We start from the raw sequence: 15,770 nt of genomic DNA, 5'->3' as shown, positions 1-15,770 counted from the left end.
CACATTTTGGGGTCTGGCCGCCGTCTCACATTTTGGGGTCTGGCCGCCGTCTTACAAGTCAAATCAGGCTCATTTTTGGTTTACACACTCGTGAATAGATGCTTTAGATACCCTGAGGGTACCAAACTTGTACTTTGATTTTCAGGTCAGAGTCAGGTCATCACAGGTCACGGAAATATTATTTCATGCGTCGGTCACGTGACACATGTTTTATGGTCCATTTAGGCCACAGATTTCGAATTTGATGTCGTTTGTGTCATTCGAGGTCATTTTGAGTTGAATTTAGCTTAGGTCAGGTCACCGGGGAGGTATCCCACAGCTCTCCCCGGGGCGCGTATTCGCCAAGTGTATTACACGAATCGGCCGACCAATAGCGTGCCTCTTGAGTGACGTCAGCGTGGCGTCATACGTTCGGTCCTCACCCTTGGTGGCGTCTATTGAAGCTAGGTTTTAACCCGCGAGTTGCTGGGGGGGGGGCGTTAAACGCCCCCACTTTTTTCGCCGGGCCATAGCATAAAAACGGCGCGCCGCAGGCGCGCCAAATTTTGGGTACCTGTAGGAAATTGATTGAAGTTTATTGTGACAAAGTTTCAAAAAAATCAGTCGGAAAATTTTTGAGATATCGAGGTTTTAGTGACGTCATGATTTCTGAGTTTTCGACCAAAAACGGCATATGTTCAAAAAATCATATAAAATCACAGAATAGACATATAGACATGCCGTAAATGCCATTAGACTGCCAATACCATGAAGAATCAAATGGCTATCTTCGATTATTGATTATCGTTCCGCATTTTCCAAAATCTTGAACTGAATCTTGGCAATTTCTCGTGACTACTTCACGACCATGATACATGAATATCTTAAATTGAACTTTTTTAGCCAAACACGTACACATATGATAAAATGAATGTCACCATCGTGTTCTACGCCCCAAATTACCCATAAAACATGTGTCACAGGCTGCGAATATCAGTTTTTATTTTCGGGGATATGCACCCGCCCGGTTGACCTGACCTTGACCCTGACCTATGCTTGACTGACCCCTGCATGGAGCTGACACTCTTGTAGGCCTTATATGATGGATTGTGCACCGTTTTGACAGAGTTTATGACGAGAGGCGCCCATTGCGAAGTCCTGAAGTCCATGCTACTGAAAGCCCGATTTCAGGTGTTTGACCTGACCTTGACCTGACCTGTGACCTCAAAATTCAACTTAAAAGTACTCATCTGAAGCGTCTCGTCGCGTTCTTTCGTTTGCCGCCTCGTGCGTTTCGCTGCGCCTATTGGTTCTCGAGTTATCGGCTGGGGGCGTTTAACGCCCCCCCCCCCCAGCAAACGGTGGGTGGCGAAATACCCCAGCAACTGCCGGGTTAACTTAAGGATATTTAAGCTGCCTTACATGTGTTGTCGCCGTGGCGAAGTGGTTAGAGTATCGAACTGGTGATACGGGGGTTGGTGGTTCGAATCCACTCGGTGACTTCAATTTTCGTGTCATCTGTCATTATGCGTTTTTTGGATACATTTGCAACGGTGTGCACCTAAGAAATCAGAGGTAAGTATTTTTCTAATGAACATGTTGTATAAGATAAATATTTGCAGTCCAACGGATCGGTTCGGTTTCGGTATTTTCCAATGGTTTTGGTTTGTATTCGGTTTGGTATCGGTGTTCTGATTTTCTGTGATTGACATCACTAATGCATAGTGCATACTATGCGAACGTAGCCAATGGAAAGACAAATGGTGCTGTGCGATGGCCATTGATCAATTTTTCTCACTGCCAATGAGTGATAGCACGCAGCTCCTGCTGGATATGACAGGGGCGGCGCTGACCTTCTGAAAGTAGGTGGGCACTTGACTTGACAAGGTAAAGTACCTAAAAGTAGCGAAAACTCAGGTGAAAAGTAAAAAATCGCACGCTGGTTAGCAGACTATTATAGTTCATTTTTTCAAAAGGCTCATGGCCCGAAGTATTATTTTGGAGTTGGCACATGCGAGACGCTAGAAAATAACGCAAGCTGAGATCTTGAATTTCTCGGCCATTTTTGAAAGATAAGCACAGTGCAACGGAGCAAGTTGTTCAATTTAGCTTATAAATCGTGTCATATTGCAGAATGTTAGTAAGTTCATATATTTGAGCCCATAAGCGTAGGAACCATGGGTGCAGTGGGTGCAGTTGCACGCATGATAATTTTCCAGTGGGTGCAGACAATGTAATCTGCACCCGCAATAATCTGGAACAAAAACTCCTTTTCTCAACACTACTTCCCATGCAGCACTACAAATTCAGGATATTTTGCCCACTATCCATTTTTAGAAGCATTTGCTACTGTGATAGTCTTCAAAACTTACATTTGTGCTCAGGTTAAAAAAGAAGAAATGGAGCACAAGTGATTGAATACATACCTACTGATGACCAACTGGCAAAAGTTTTATCCCGATATCTTCAAAAATGACTAAGAAATTCGCTTTTACTTTATGCGGTAGTCCAATATTGACATTATCCATGCTTCCAAATGCACTTATCTGGACCTTCTACTCTAGTTCTACACCCTCAAAGCTCGCAATGAGCCTCCGCTCGGGAGCCGCTCACTACCCCCCCCCCCCCCCCCGCTTCACCGGCCATGGCTGGATTTCTGCACCATGCACCCGCAATGTTCCAGCCGTTCCTACGCCCATGTTTGAGCCATTCTCCATTCTGTTGAATTTGCATGCTAATCTAACGTCACTCCTAGATTAACCTTGATTCCACAGCCAGGCCATCACTTGAGAAATAACAAGCGGCAAATCCTTAAATAATCAAGACAGAACAATATTTTTTTGCTACAAGGCTCTGTCGGGCGCCAGAATTCTGAACGGCAGGCTCACTCATCATGTCATTGTTAGCTGCTGAAGCTGGTGACGTTCCATATTGTTGTCTTACATTGTGTTCTCACATGCTACGTGCAAACTTCAGTAATCTTTTTATGAGTCTTTCCAGATTTAGTAGGCGCATACCCGACTTCTTCCCAATGCAGGAATCGATCGATCAGCATTGTACTAGATCGGCAGATATGCTGGCTCATGTTTCTTTTTATACTCAACAGAAATAAACGTAAAACAAAATGCCAATCCGTGTGTTACTTTTGTAGGTCTGCAAACAAGTCATCCACGTAATCATCTTAACCATTTGTTTAGTGCCTATGGCTAGATCCCGTGTGGAAGCATTTTCGATTCACAGTTCCTCATTATGAGTCGTATGTCTATACTTCTCTCAAAACTATCGTAAATCAGAGACCAGCCGACCGAGCCGACCAGTCTGATTTCGAAACGTGCCAAGCCGGTGTTCGTTGATTTCTGTCAAAGCCATCACTTTGCACGTGACAATTCTAAAATCGATTTTCGAGCCGTGCGCCTTTTGAAATAAAATGGACTATAGATAGTTTTTCGTGTAAGAATCACCATGTACAAGAAAAAAACATTTCGGCATAGCTGTTAGGCGTTAGCGTATCGCAGGACGAAATTCTCAATTTCTAGCTGTCAAAGAGCGTCATCTATAGGAGCAATGCCCTAACTATACCTTTTACATACCTGCCGCCAGGGGGATAAATCCCCTTAGTTGGAATCTATGTAGGTAGTTGAAGTCAAAAATATTTATATTAGACGTATATGAAGATAACTCGGGACTGATTGCTAACCCGCGCCCGGTTGGGGGTCCTGGATTTCCACGCCCTGCTGGGGGGTGTCTGAACACCCCCCTTCTAACTCGGCTCCTGGGCCACGTAGCGATACGCGGAAGGCGGCGTTCGAAAGAGCGCCAAAAATAATGACGAAATCACTTCGGTCAATTTTTTAGTCAGGTCAAAGGTCAGGTCACCAGAGGTCATTGAAGTCAAAATCTTGCCGATTTCCAGGTCGAATGTCGACAATTTCAAAGAAGCCAGCGCATAACTCGGGAACCAATAGAGCTACAGCGCCGCGGAAAAGCGCATTCGATAGCCCTATTAACGCCCTTTCTGAGTAATTCTCTCAGATTTGACCTAACGTCAACGGTTTTGCCTGCAGGGGGCAAAAACTGCAAAAATAGCCGATTTTTCGGAAACAGTTTTTCTGCAATAACTTTTGACCCAAGCCTTGTACGAGCTTACTTTTACCGGCATCGTGTTCCTCTCGTCAAGACGTATCGAATGAACTATAATTTGACCTTGAAAGGTCAACTTGAAAATTTGGCCTCAGGTCAAGGTCATGACCTGACCGGAAAGGGTCATGCTGCATATCAGTCGATGCTTATCGTTGAGCTGAACACATCTAAGGCATTTTCATCGCTCTAGCATGCCTCTATCAAAAGTTATTTGCGAAAAACTGTTAGATACCATTCGTGACCTAAGATGACCTCAGGGGCATAAACAGGGGTCACATACACCATTTTAATGTTCAATGTGTCTAAACCACTTGTAATTCAGTGTTTGGGAGTGTTTATAATGTCATTTGTCCAAAAGAGGCGCATTTCAATTTTCTCCCATTGACTTATAATGGGGAGGTCGCAAAATTGACCTAACCTTAGGTCATCGATATCAAAATTCTGATATATACATTTTGTACATGCTATTGCATTTAGCAATCTCTAAAAGTTTCAAAGCGATCGGTCACTCGGTGTAGCTATGGCAGACATTGAAACTTTTTATGAGGTGAAGTCACTTCAAGTGACCTGGTGACCTGACCTTGAATGACCTTGGTCTGAAATTTTCACAACATGTGTAGAATTGATGTATAATAAGGTGTACCAAAAACGGCGGCGCGGAGCGCCGATATTCGCGAAAAACCACAAGGGGGGTGTTCAAACACCCCCCAGCAGGGCGCGGGTTAAGTTGCATGCTCACGGCGGGTTGTCATCGATTTATATCTATATGAAAACCCGTGTTTACTGAAGGTGAATCGACATAATCAAAAGTGAAGAACATAACCTTGTATTTAGCTTTAGGTTACATTTTAACAGAGCCAGGAGCGCAACCTCACTCCTTGAGCTCTCGATCCAGACTCCCCGCCCACAGTCAGCCGAACACCTGCCGTGATCAGCTGAATGGGCGAAAACATAGTGCACCATGAGATGCTCCGATCGCGGCATCCGCTATATAAAACATTATACTAATTGTCAGTAAAGCCGCTAAGCATGAATAAGAGTGTTTGCCAGTCTAATAATATGTCGTACATAATAAAAACATTTAATTGCATTATCTAGGACAGCTTCGAGTTCATACCTGAAGCAACAATTGATTAGCAGACGATCACGCGCAAAACCGTTGAATTAAATTCCTGTCCAGACATCATATGGTCACCGGGCTCCTCTCGGCGGTGAAACAGTTAAACTTTAATCGGCGCAAAGCTTGCCGATTACACTTCTCCCTCCTTTGAATGAAAGGCGTGCACTTACATCTAGAAACACTCATTGACACATGCGGCATTATCAGCGCGCGCCACGCGACACCAAAACATCGTGGTCGCTAGATGATGCCTAGCAGCATCCGGCTGACGTGGACTGGCAGTCAGCAACAACGAAAAACACAAACACGTCATCGCGCACAGCATCGCTGACTTATCAACTAGCTAGCTGAACAGGTATGGCTAACCGTCAATGATGGCAGTACCCTGGGTCCCATCCCAAACACGGTTAACCAGACCATGCTATTTACATCCCATGCCATGATGCTCTGAACAGGCTGCTAGAGGGCTCCTACTCAAACTGAGTTTAATGACATTGACATGTCAACCAGAAACGTCCCCAGGGAGTGGCCGAATCTAGCTCGACGCGCACACTCTCTTTCTATAAAGAGTTGAACAATCTGTCGCACTCCGGCGCCAGGAGCCAACCGATTGTCTGCTGAGCTAGTTAAAAGGAAAATCAGGGCGACTGATTTTACGTTAATTTGAGCGCACCTCTTACCTCTTGCCTTTTGAAGCATTCATGTTAAAACAGGCTGCCTATAAGCCTGGAACAAAGCGATCAGGCGGTCGAGTCCGTCGCTCGGACCGTCTGGCGGGCACCGGCGGCGGTACCTCAGACCGCGGGGGTACCGGTGGACACTCGGGTGTCGGCACCGCCATCTGAACTGTGCCGGACGATTGCTCCTCAATCGCTGGCTCCTTACCTTGCACAGCTGTGCCGATGATGGGCAATCGTGCCCACGCTGTGGCACCAGCCGGGCCATCCGCTGACCCACTGTCCACGGAGACCGACTCTGTCTCTGCTGGCGGCGTGGTCTGAGCGCGTGTCACCGGTGACGCAGCATCAGCACCAGCCCCATCCTGACTCTCAGTGACCTCTGGCTCAGGTGGGGTAACTATCGGCTCAGTTCGCGGCTTCAAACGATTATGGTGAACCAGTAATGTTTTCCTGGAGCCCGTGACCTTGATACGATAGTTCAAGTCCCCTACCTTTGCTACAATCACCGCAGCCTTCCACGGTCTCACAAACTTGTAATATTGTCCCTTAGGAACTACAGCTTTGTGCAGAAATACCAAATCTCCCTCTTTGTAGTCAAACTCATTCATTCGTTTTTCGTAGAACCGTTTGTTTTTCCCATGTGAAGCGTCAGATACCTGTAGCGCATGCTTGTGTGCAATTCTCAAAGACTCGCGTAGCTTATCTACATATTCTGTGACGGTCTGAGATTTGCTCGCGACTGGAACCTGGAGCTCAGCCTCCACAGGCAAGCACGGCTCTTTACCGAACATGAGAAAATACGGACTGTAGCCCAGCGCACTGTGCTCGAGCGATCTGTACCCCAGCATCAACAATGGGAGGTGCTCGTCCCACTGATCATGATTCGCGTCGAGATACTTCGAAAGCATGTCGAGCAGAGTCCTCATCATCCTCTCGACCTTACCGTCACCCTCTGGATGATAGGCACTTATCTTTGTTTTCTCGATGCCGAAAAGACGACACATCTCGGCAATCACCTGGCCCGTGAAATTGGCGGCACAATCCGAATGGAGCTTCCTCGGGCATCCGTACCTGGAAAAGAATTCGCTCACCAAAGTGGACGCTACTGTGGTGGCCGTCATATCCTTCAGCGGGAACACCTCACACCAGCGAGTGAAGTGATCGATCACCACCAACAAATGCTTATGACCACTCGGCGTCACTGGTAGGTTAGTCAGAAAATCGATCGCTACCGTCTCGAACGGCTCGGAAGCCTGCAATTCACCCAGTGCGGCTCTCGGTCTCGGCACCGGCTGACTTCTGGATGAACACCGCTCACAGCGCTTGCAGAACTCCTTGACGTCTGTCAACATTCCCACCCAGAAGAAGCGTCGGGTCACTGCTGCGTGTAGCCTGTCCGGTCCGGGGTGACCGGCGGTCGGGCCGCTGTGCAGTGACGTCAGCACACCGGTCACGAGAGATCGCGGAATCACCAGCTGCAGCTGAAACTCATCTCTCGCCCTCCGACGGTACTTTCGGTACAGGACACCATCAAGAAGGGTCAGTCTGGACCACTGCCTCAGCAGGGGACGCAAGGACCTGTCGACACTGCGGCGATGTGGACGCTGTCCTGAGGAAAGATGCTTCACGATCTCTGAAATTGTTGCGTCCTTACCTTGCTCGTCTTTCATGAAACTGGTGGACCACAGACTCGCATTGATCTGATGGCACTGCGCTTCCTCAGTCTGCACGCCTGCGTCAGCTGTGCTCTCGGGGCGCCTGCTCAGACCATCAGCTGCTGTATTAGTGGCCCCCGGGCGATAAGAAATGTCAAACTGATAATTGCTCAAAACTTCAAACCACCTGGCTAGCATGCCGGTGGGGTTCTTAAAATTCAATAGCCACTGCAGGCTACTGTGATCAGTACGCAATTGAAATCTCGCTCCCTGAAGGTAGTGGTTAAAATGTTGCACAAAATGAACACACGCTAATAGCTCACGCTTCGTGGTAGAGTAATTTCTCTGTGACTTTGACAGCGTCTGGCTGCCGTAAGCGACTGGACGCTCGACACCATTCTGCACCTGCAGCAAAACGGCTCCCATACACTCTCCACTGGCGTCCGTCTCCAAAATGAATGGACCTGCCTCTGAATCAAAACGCGGAAACGCAAGCACTGGTGACTCGCATAAGGCCTTTTTCAATGAATCAAAAGCAATTTGAGCGCTGTCCGACCATTCAAACTTCTGATCTTTAAAGGAAGACTGCCACCTTCAAAAAGTTTTCTCAGATCGGCCTATGATTTATTCCCTGGACAAAACAAAATTTTAGAACTCACCTGACAAAGTATCATCACGTGAATCGCGAAAAAATTATCGATTATCATACAATTATCAATCGGTTAATGTCTAGCGACAATGTTTACACATCACTAGACTTCAAGGTCATAAGATTATTACATTTTATTTGAAAAGTAAGGTATTTTATGATTTACTAATATATGATTTCATAAGAAATTGGCCATGTTTAATTTATTTTGCATTTAACTTCGTAAAACATTTAAAAATCATGGCTTTATTTGGAATGGGTCTGGCCCATGTTAAACCCCATTTCCCACACTTTTTTGAAAAAATGAACTACTGAATATATAAGTTTAACTTTTATTTTGACACTCCAAAATTCTTCTCTGATCTCGAAACAATCAAAGTTTTGACATATATTTGCCAAAATATAAGAAAATTCATGTTTCAAAGTTATCGATAAACAGTAGAGATGTCGGTTTTCTTGGACTAAAAAAAATGGCATCAAACTGAACTTTGGTCTCCGATTTCTCGCAAACGGGTTCGAATTTCGGAAAACCGACTTCAGTCTGGGACATAGGTGGCTCAGCTCTAGTGAAAACCGTTTTGTGAAAAAAAGGTGGCAGTCTACCTTTAATGGTGAGGCGGAACAGCGGCGCTGCAATATCCGCAAAGTTCTTAATGTACCTTCTAAAGTACGAAGCTAGCCCTAGAAAACTGGACATCTCCTTGGCTGATCTGGGCACAGGCCAGTCACGCACCTTCTCTACCTTGACAGGATCAGCCTTGATACCCTCCCCTGACACTTCATGTCCCAGATAAGTGACCTTTTTCCGGAAAAACTGACACTTTTTCAAGTTCAAAGTCAACCCTGCATCCATGAGACGACTCAAAACACAATCCAGTGACTCCAGAACACTCTGAAAGGTTGACCCGTGCACAATGATGTCATCAAAGTAACTCACGCATTTTTCCGGTGCAATATCTCCAAGCACTATGTTCAGCAGACGAGCACAGCTCGCTGGCGCTCCTGCGAGACCAAAACAAACCCGTGTGTACTGCAGACACGAGAAAGGTGTCACGATCGTTGCCTTTTCTCTATCCTCCGGTGCAATTGACATCTGATGGTAAGCCGAGTTCATATCAAGGGTACAAAATAGCGACGATCCCGCCAGCGCGTCTAGCGTATCATCTATTCTGGCGATCGGATAGGCGGGGACTCGAGACACTGAGTTCAATCGGCGTAAGTCGGCTACTATCCTCGCCGACCCGTCCTTCTTGCGAACCACGCAAATTGGCGACGCCCACGTGCCCTCTGACTCCTCTAGGATCCCCTGTCTGACTAGCTCGTCTAGCTGAGCCTTCACCTCCTCTTTGAGGTGCGGCGGAATTCTACGTGGGGCCTGTCTGATCGGAGGGCTGTCACCCGTATCGATTCGGTGCTCCACCAGAGTGGTGTGGCCCGCGTGACCATCGAACATTGACTCGTACTTTTTAAGGACGCGAAACAGGGCAGCTCTCTGTGATGACGTTATATCTACTCCCTCTAAGTTCACTAATTCTTTCAAGTTCACAGACTCTTTAAGCTCAGACTCTTTTACTTTAGGCTCCTCTGAAAATCCTACCTCTAACTGAGCCAGTGTTAGGGCCAAGTAAAGCTGCATATACCACGACACTGTGTATTGTGCTTCCAGCGACCGAAGACCAAGCGCGGACACGGCGACCCGCCGACTCACTCAGTCCGGTCACGGTCGCGCCCTTATATAACCACGGCACAGAGCGCATGCGCGGTGACCGCGCGGCGGTCAGGCGGCTCGCCGGCCGGCCGGCCGAGCCGCCGGCCCGGCCCGCGCCTCGGCCCCGCACGACCGGTCCGCGGTCACAATATCCCAACACTCCTCCCCCCACAAAAGAAACGTTTCCACTTGGTCAAGTAACAAAGAAACGCGACACACTACGCGACCGGAAATACAAACTGATTCAGACACTGGTGATGCACATCGAGAGCATCCGAGGCCTAGGATTGAAAACGATCTGGGGGGAGCGACACTCTGCCAGACCTGGTCACATACGCGCCCCGCACAGATGTACCCCCATTCCCCACCTGATCTTGGGCCCGCCGGCAGAGGTAGTACAACGCCAGTGGATCCGGTCCAGTCTCCTCGGACCCCGTCTGCTTCCTGGGACGCGTTTCTGTGGCTGTGTCCGATGCGTCGTCCCTCCGGGTGCTTCCAGAGGTTTCCTGTTTGTGGGACTCCCGTTCCACAGCTGGCTTCAGCTGGTTGAAGTGCAGAGCCTTTTCCTTGCCCTTGTCGTCACGGACGAGGTACGTTACTCCTCTCTCTCCTCCGAGGCGGCCGATGATGGTGCCCGGGCCTTTGTAGTACAGTCCCAGTTTCGGCTTCCCGCCGACCGAGACCCTATTATCCCGAATCCATACCCGGTCACCAGCCTCGAACCCTTTTCCGCTCGCGCGCTGGTTGAATCGGGTCGCAGCCTCCGTAGCACTGGCCCGGGTTTTCCTGATAGTCGTCTGATAAGCCTCTGAAATGGCCTTTAGACGGTCTTCAAGGTAGCACCGGATATTTACCGCCCGATCCGGAGGGTTGATGACCGCATCGAGTGGCGTTTTCGGGTGGAATCCGTGCAGCAGAAAGAACGGGGAATATCCGGTGACGCTGTGCACAGAGGTGTTGTAAGCCATGCAGTACGCCTTGATGTCAGCGTCCCAGTCCGTTCCTTGGGGGTCAACGTATTTGGCGACCATGTCCTTGAGTGTTCTCATAAAACGCTCTACCATACCATCACTCTCGGGGTGATAGGGCGTTGTACGCGTTTTCTGGATGCCCAGTCGCTTGCACATGCACTGGAACAATGCGGACTCAAATTGGCCTCCTTGGTCCGAGTGAATCCTGTCTGGCACCCCCATGTCGTAAACCCAATCCAACAGCACCGTGACTCGTGACCTCCGTCACCAAAGGAGCCCGTTTCTTCGGTGCAGGGCGATGGCGCCGTTGGCAAAGGTCACACGTGCTGCAGTACCGACGGATGTCCGCGAACATGCCGGGCCAGAGGAAGCGCTGTCGCACTCTTTCCGTTGTTCGACTCCGTCCCAAGTGTGCGGACGTCGGATGGTCATGGGCGAGCGTCATGATTCTTGATCGCATCGAATCGGGGACCAGGGCCCGGAAGCCCCACTTCGTCCTCATGCCGAGAACGCCCTCCCGCACTTCGAGCTGCGTCCAGCTCCCACGCAGTAGCTCCCACTCGGCGAGAGGGTGATCGGGCGGTAGTTCCCGACTACCCAGACAGGCGTTCCGCATGACACTGAGGACCCCGTCCTCTTGTTGCGCCGTCTGCAACTCCGATTGTCCTGGTGCTTCAGTGATTAGGCGTCCCGCCTGGTCACCCTTCGCACTAGGTGGCGCAGTGGGCAGTGCGCAGACTTGGTCAAGTTCTGCTGCGCCTCGAGTCTTCCCCACACATTCCTCCTCTTCACCAGAAGCAGGTTCTTGGGCTCTTGTAGCTGCGGTATGCACGGGTGCTTGACCGGCTTCGGCGGGACAAGACTTGCTGCGCTTGCCCGTCCAGATATTGCCGTTGACTGGTCGCTGCCGGGACATCGCATCGGCATTGCCGTGATCACGGCCCGGCCGGACAACCACCCGGAACTGGTAAGAGCTCAGCTCGATGGCCCACCGGCCACGTCTTCCCGTCCCGTCACGTTCCACATTGATGGACTCCGGTACACCCGTGAGTGGTTTGTGATCGGTCACGACTTCGAATTCTGCTCCAACTGTGTACTGGTTGAATCGCCGGATGGCGTGAACGATGGCCCAGAGTTCTTTATCATATGTTGGCCATCTGCGCTGTTGCTTTGTCAGCACCTTACTGTCGTAGGCGATGACTCTCTCCGTGTCACCCACCCGCTCCGCGAGCACCGAACCGACTGCAGAGTCGGATGCATCCGTGTACAAGACGAATGTACCACGGAACGTAGGGAGGGCTAACACTGGAGGTGCAGTCAGCGCCTGCTTCAGACTCTCAAAAGCTGCTTCAGCTTCCGGCGTCCACGTCAGGTGGTCACCCACCACCTTGGCTTCCCTCAGCGGCTTCGTGAGATCCATGTATTGTGGGACAAAACGGCTGTAATATCCGCACAATCCGAGGAAGCTTTTCATGCCATCTTCCGTCTTCGGTGGAGCCCAGTCGAGTATCTTCTGGATGTTATGTGGGTCCGGTAGGAGTCCCTCCTTTGCGACCCGGTGACCGAGGAACGTAACTTCGCGCTTTGCGAGGCGGCACTTTTCTGGTTTGAGCTTCAGCTTCGCCGACCTCACTCGCTTGAAGACATCACGGAGCGTTGCGATGTGCTCGTCCTCGGATCTGCTTGATATGATGATGTCATCAAGATAGACTAAACAGCGTTTCGAGTCCAGACCCGCAAGCACCAGTTCCATGAGTCGCTGGAATGTGGCTCCAGCATTTTTGAGACCCATGGCCATCACCCTGAACTGATGGAGTCCTTTGCCCGTGGAGAACGCCGTCTTTTCCCGGTCCTCTGTGGCCAGCGGGACCTGCCAGTAACCGGTCGCCATGTCGAGCGTCGTGTACCACGTTGCCCCCGCTAGGGTATCCAACGCCTCGTCGACCCTCGGCAGAGGATGCGCACATCCGCGAGTTCGGCTGTTGATCGCGCGGAGATCGACGCAGAAGCGGAAACTTCCATCTTTCTTTCTGGCCAGGACGACTGGGGAGCACCAAGGACTTGTACTCTCTTCAATTATTCCATCTTTCATCATCTGCGTCTTCTGCATCTCGACTTGCTCGCGGAGTTTAACTGGTACCCGCCGTGGTCTCTGCTTCACGGGAGCCTCCTCCCCTGTGTCGATGTGGTGTTCGAGCAAATCTGTCTTGCCGATATCACCCGCATACTGACTGAAGATGTCTGCATATTCGCTGAGAATGGTTCTGAGCTTCTCCTTTCCTTCCGCTGAGAAGTCAGATCCGTCCACATCAAGTACTTCTGTCACCGTCGTATTCTGACGCCTTTCTGTTCTGCAGCTCACATCATCAACGTCATCATCATCACTGTCCTCAACGCCTCCGTCTGCAGCCAGGCACAACTTGTACTCGCAGTCCTTCTCGTTTGTAGCATCATAAAATGTCCCTAGGTCACTGCCTCTGAGAACACGGACTTCTTCAGACCCAACATTTGTCAAAATGATCGAGACGCACCCGTCGTCGTCTGCAACGACCAGAGCCCTTGGAGTCAGGAGTCCCTCCCGCTCCGCTACGGTTGATGGCTCGAATATCCCGGCTGCACCCATTTCACCCATTTCACTCTGCACGCCGTCCACTCTCTCCAGCTTACCGGCTACCACGCTCTCTGACCGTGCTGGAATGACGACGTTCGACAGTAATCGCACTCGCGCACGTCTTGGTCGAACCTGCTCCCGGCTCGGCAGGGGAACGCTCATGGTTCCAATCTTGAATGAGCCAGCGTCGTCGTCGATGACCGTGCGATGCATGCACGTGAAGTCGCGACCTAGTATCACGTCGTACACGAGGTCGTCTGCCACGGTCACTACCGGGCATCGGAAGCTGACTCCATCAATGCATAATGAGAGGTTTTCCAACTCACCAACTACCTGGAGGGAGGTACCTCCCGCTCCGATGGCATTGCGCGCGCTTGGTCTGAGCCGGATTGCTCTGAGTGCTGGGTTCCCCTCATAAAATCCTCTTCGCATCATGGTGAAGTCGGCACCAGTGTCCACCAGCGCCCATGTCGGAGCGCCGTGAATGACGACCCGAACGGCCGACGCCGTGAGTGGGGACGCTTTCGAGAGGACTGGGACCTGTCCCACGGCTCCAGTCCGGTTCAGTTTTCCTGATGCGCACCGGCGCCCCGCCGGGGATCAGCAGCTCTTGTTTCGGAGTGGCCTTCGCCAGTGCTGCCACCCTGGAAGTATTGGCACCCCGCCATCCAGTGGCCCTGCTGCCCGCAACATAAGCAGAGCGGCAGCGCGCGCCCATCCCTTGTCGACGGCAATGAAATGGGGCAGTGTCGCTTGAGGTGACCCAATTCTCCACAGCCGAAGCATCTGACGCTAGGTGAACCACGGCTACGCTCGGGGCAGTCTCGCTGAAAATGACCCGGCTGCTCGCAGCGGTAGCACCGGGGAAGTCGGCGAGACTTACTCGCATCAGTTGTCGTCTTCGGCGCCATTGTGATGGCCGATATCGACTCATGTAGCCCGCGAATATGATCTTCGATGGCTGTGAGCCGGTTGTTGTCCGTCACAGTCTTTTCTGCTTGACCCGCGGTTGCTTCACCCCCGACCGGGCGGACCGCCCCGATGACGTCGATCTCATGATTTCGCACTGCCTTGATCGTCTTCCTCGTCTCCTCGAATTCTTTACTAACGCGTACCGCGTCAGTCAGTGTGGATACGGCAGAATCGCGAGCATGAAAGCCGGTCCCCGGCTTTCATGCTCGCCGTCTGAGCTTCGAATCGGCGGAACCATTTCTGCCACACTTCCCCCGACTCTCCACTAAATTTCGAGGCTCTTGAAAGGAAAATGGTAGATAAATCCATAGTTTGTTATACTGAACTCTACTGGACAGAACCTCTCCTCACCCAAAGTCTCTACTCACCGGCTCCGTCCACCTTTTCCACCGTGAGCTTGCGTAGGCCGTCACAGAACTCTCACAGCAATCTTCTTTCTTAAAATCTCATATGCAGCCCATTTACGTTATTGGTCCTACCGACCGCGCCAAAATATGTTAGGGCCAAGTAAAGCTGCATATACCACGACACTGTGTATTGTGCTTCCAGCGACCGAAGACCAAGCACGGACACGGCGACCCGCCGACTCACTCAGTCCGGTCACGGTCGCGCCCTTATATAACCACGGCACAGAGCGCATGCGCGGTGACCGCGCGGCGGTCAGGCGGCTCGCCGGCCGGCCGGCCGAGCCGCCGGCCCGGCCCGCGCCTCGGCCCCGCACGACCGGTCCGCGGTCACAATATCCCAACACCAGCTCAGCGTGCTTGGGTATAGTAACAAAACGATCAGAGTTGTTTCGCAATACTAATGGAACGCTCGTGCCAGACACTTCCACTATGCTTCTCACAACCTCTAATCTCGGTTTATCCCAAGAAGGTTCAATCAGAGCAGAACCCCTGTAGTCACAATTGTGAGAAAATCCGCGAACCACCGTCTCACTACCGGGTGGTACAGTAATATCCTTGCCCAGAACTACGGTTCCAACAGTCACTGCCTCCGCTGAAACAGATCGAACTGCCTCCGACGGCACAAAGCTCAGGCATTTCCGCTGCAGATCTATTACACACGGTTGCACGTGCTGAAGGAAATCAATGCCAAACAGGCAGGGCACATCAATCACATCCGACACATAAAAGGGGACAGTCTTTTGCACGCGACCTATCTGAACGGAAAGGACAGTTCTCCCAAGGAAAGGCAACTGTTCCTGCGCGGCCGTCCGCGCCCGTGTCGCTGTCATGCTCAAAGTGGCGTTCGGTAAAGCATCAAACACTGCCTTATTAATGAT

At 50.7% G+C, this 15,770-nt stretch overlaps 1 protein-coding gene across 1 annotated transcript in view; it reads left to right on the top strand.

Moving 5' to 3' along the window:
* The window catches only part of LOC122387764, a 146,585-nt gene that overhangs the window by 103,261 nt on the left and 27,554 nt on the right, over positions 1–15,770 (top strand). The gene's annotated exons all lie outside the window — the stretch shown is intronic.

Source organism: Amphibalanus amphitrite, unplaced genomic scaffold, assembly GCF_019059575.1.
Source record: "Amphibalanus amphitrite isolate SeventyFive unplaced genomic scaffold, NRLGWU_Aamphi_draft 000297F_arrow, whole genome shotgun sequence".
NCBI classification, from domain to species: Eukaryota; Metazoa; Arthropoda; class Thecostraca; order Balanomorpha; family Balanidae; genus Amphibalanus; species Amphibalanus amphitrite.
Note: the sequence above shows the minus strand (reverse complement) of the source record. Positions and strands in the feature narration are given on the sequence as shown.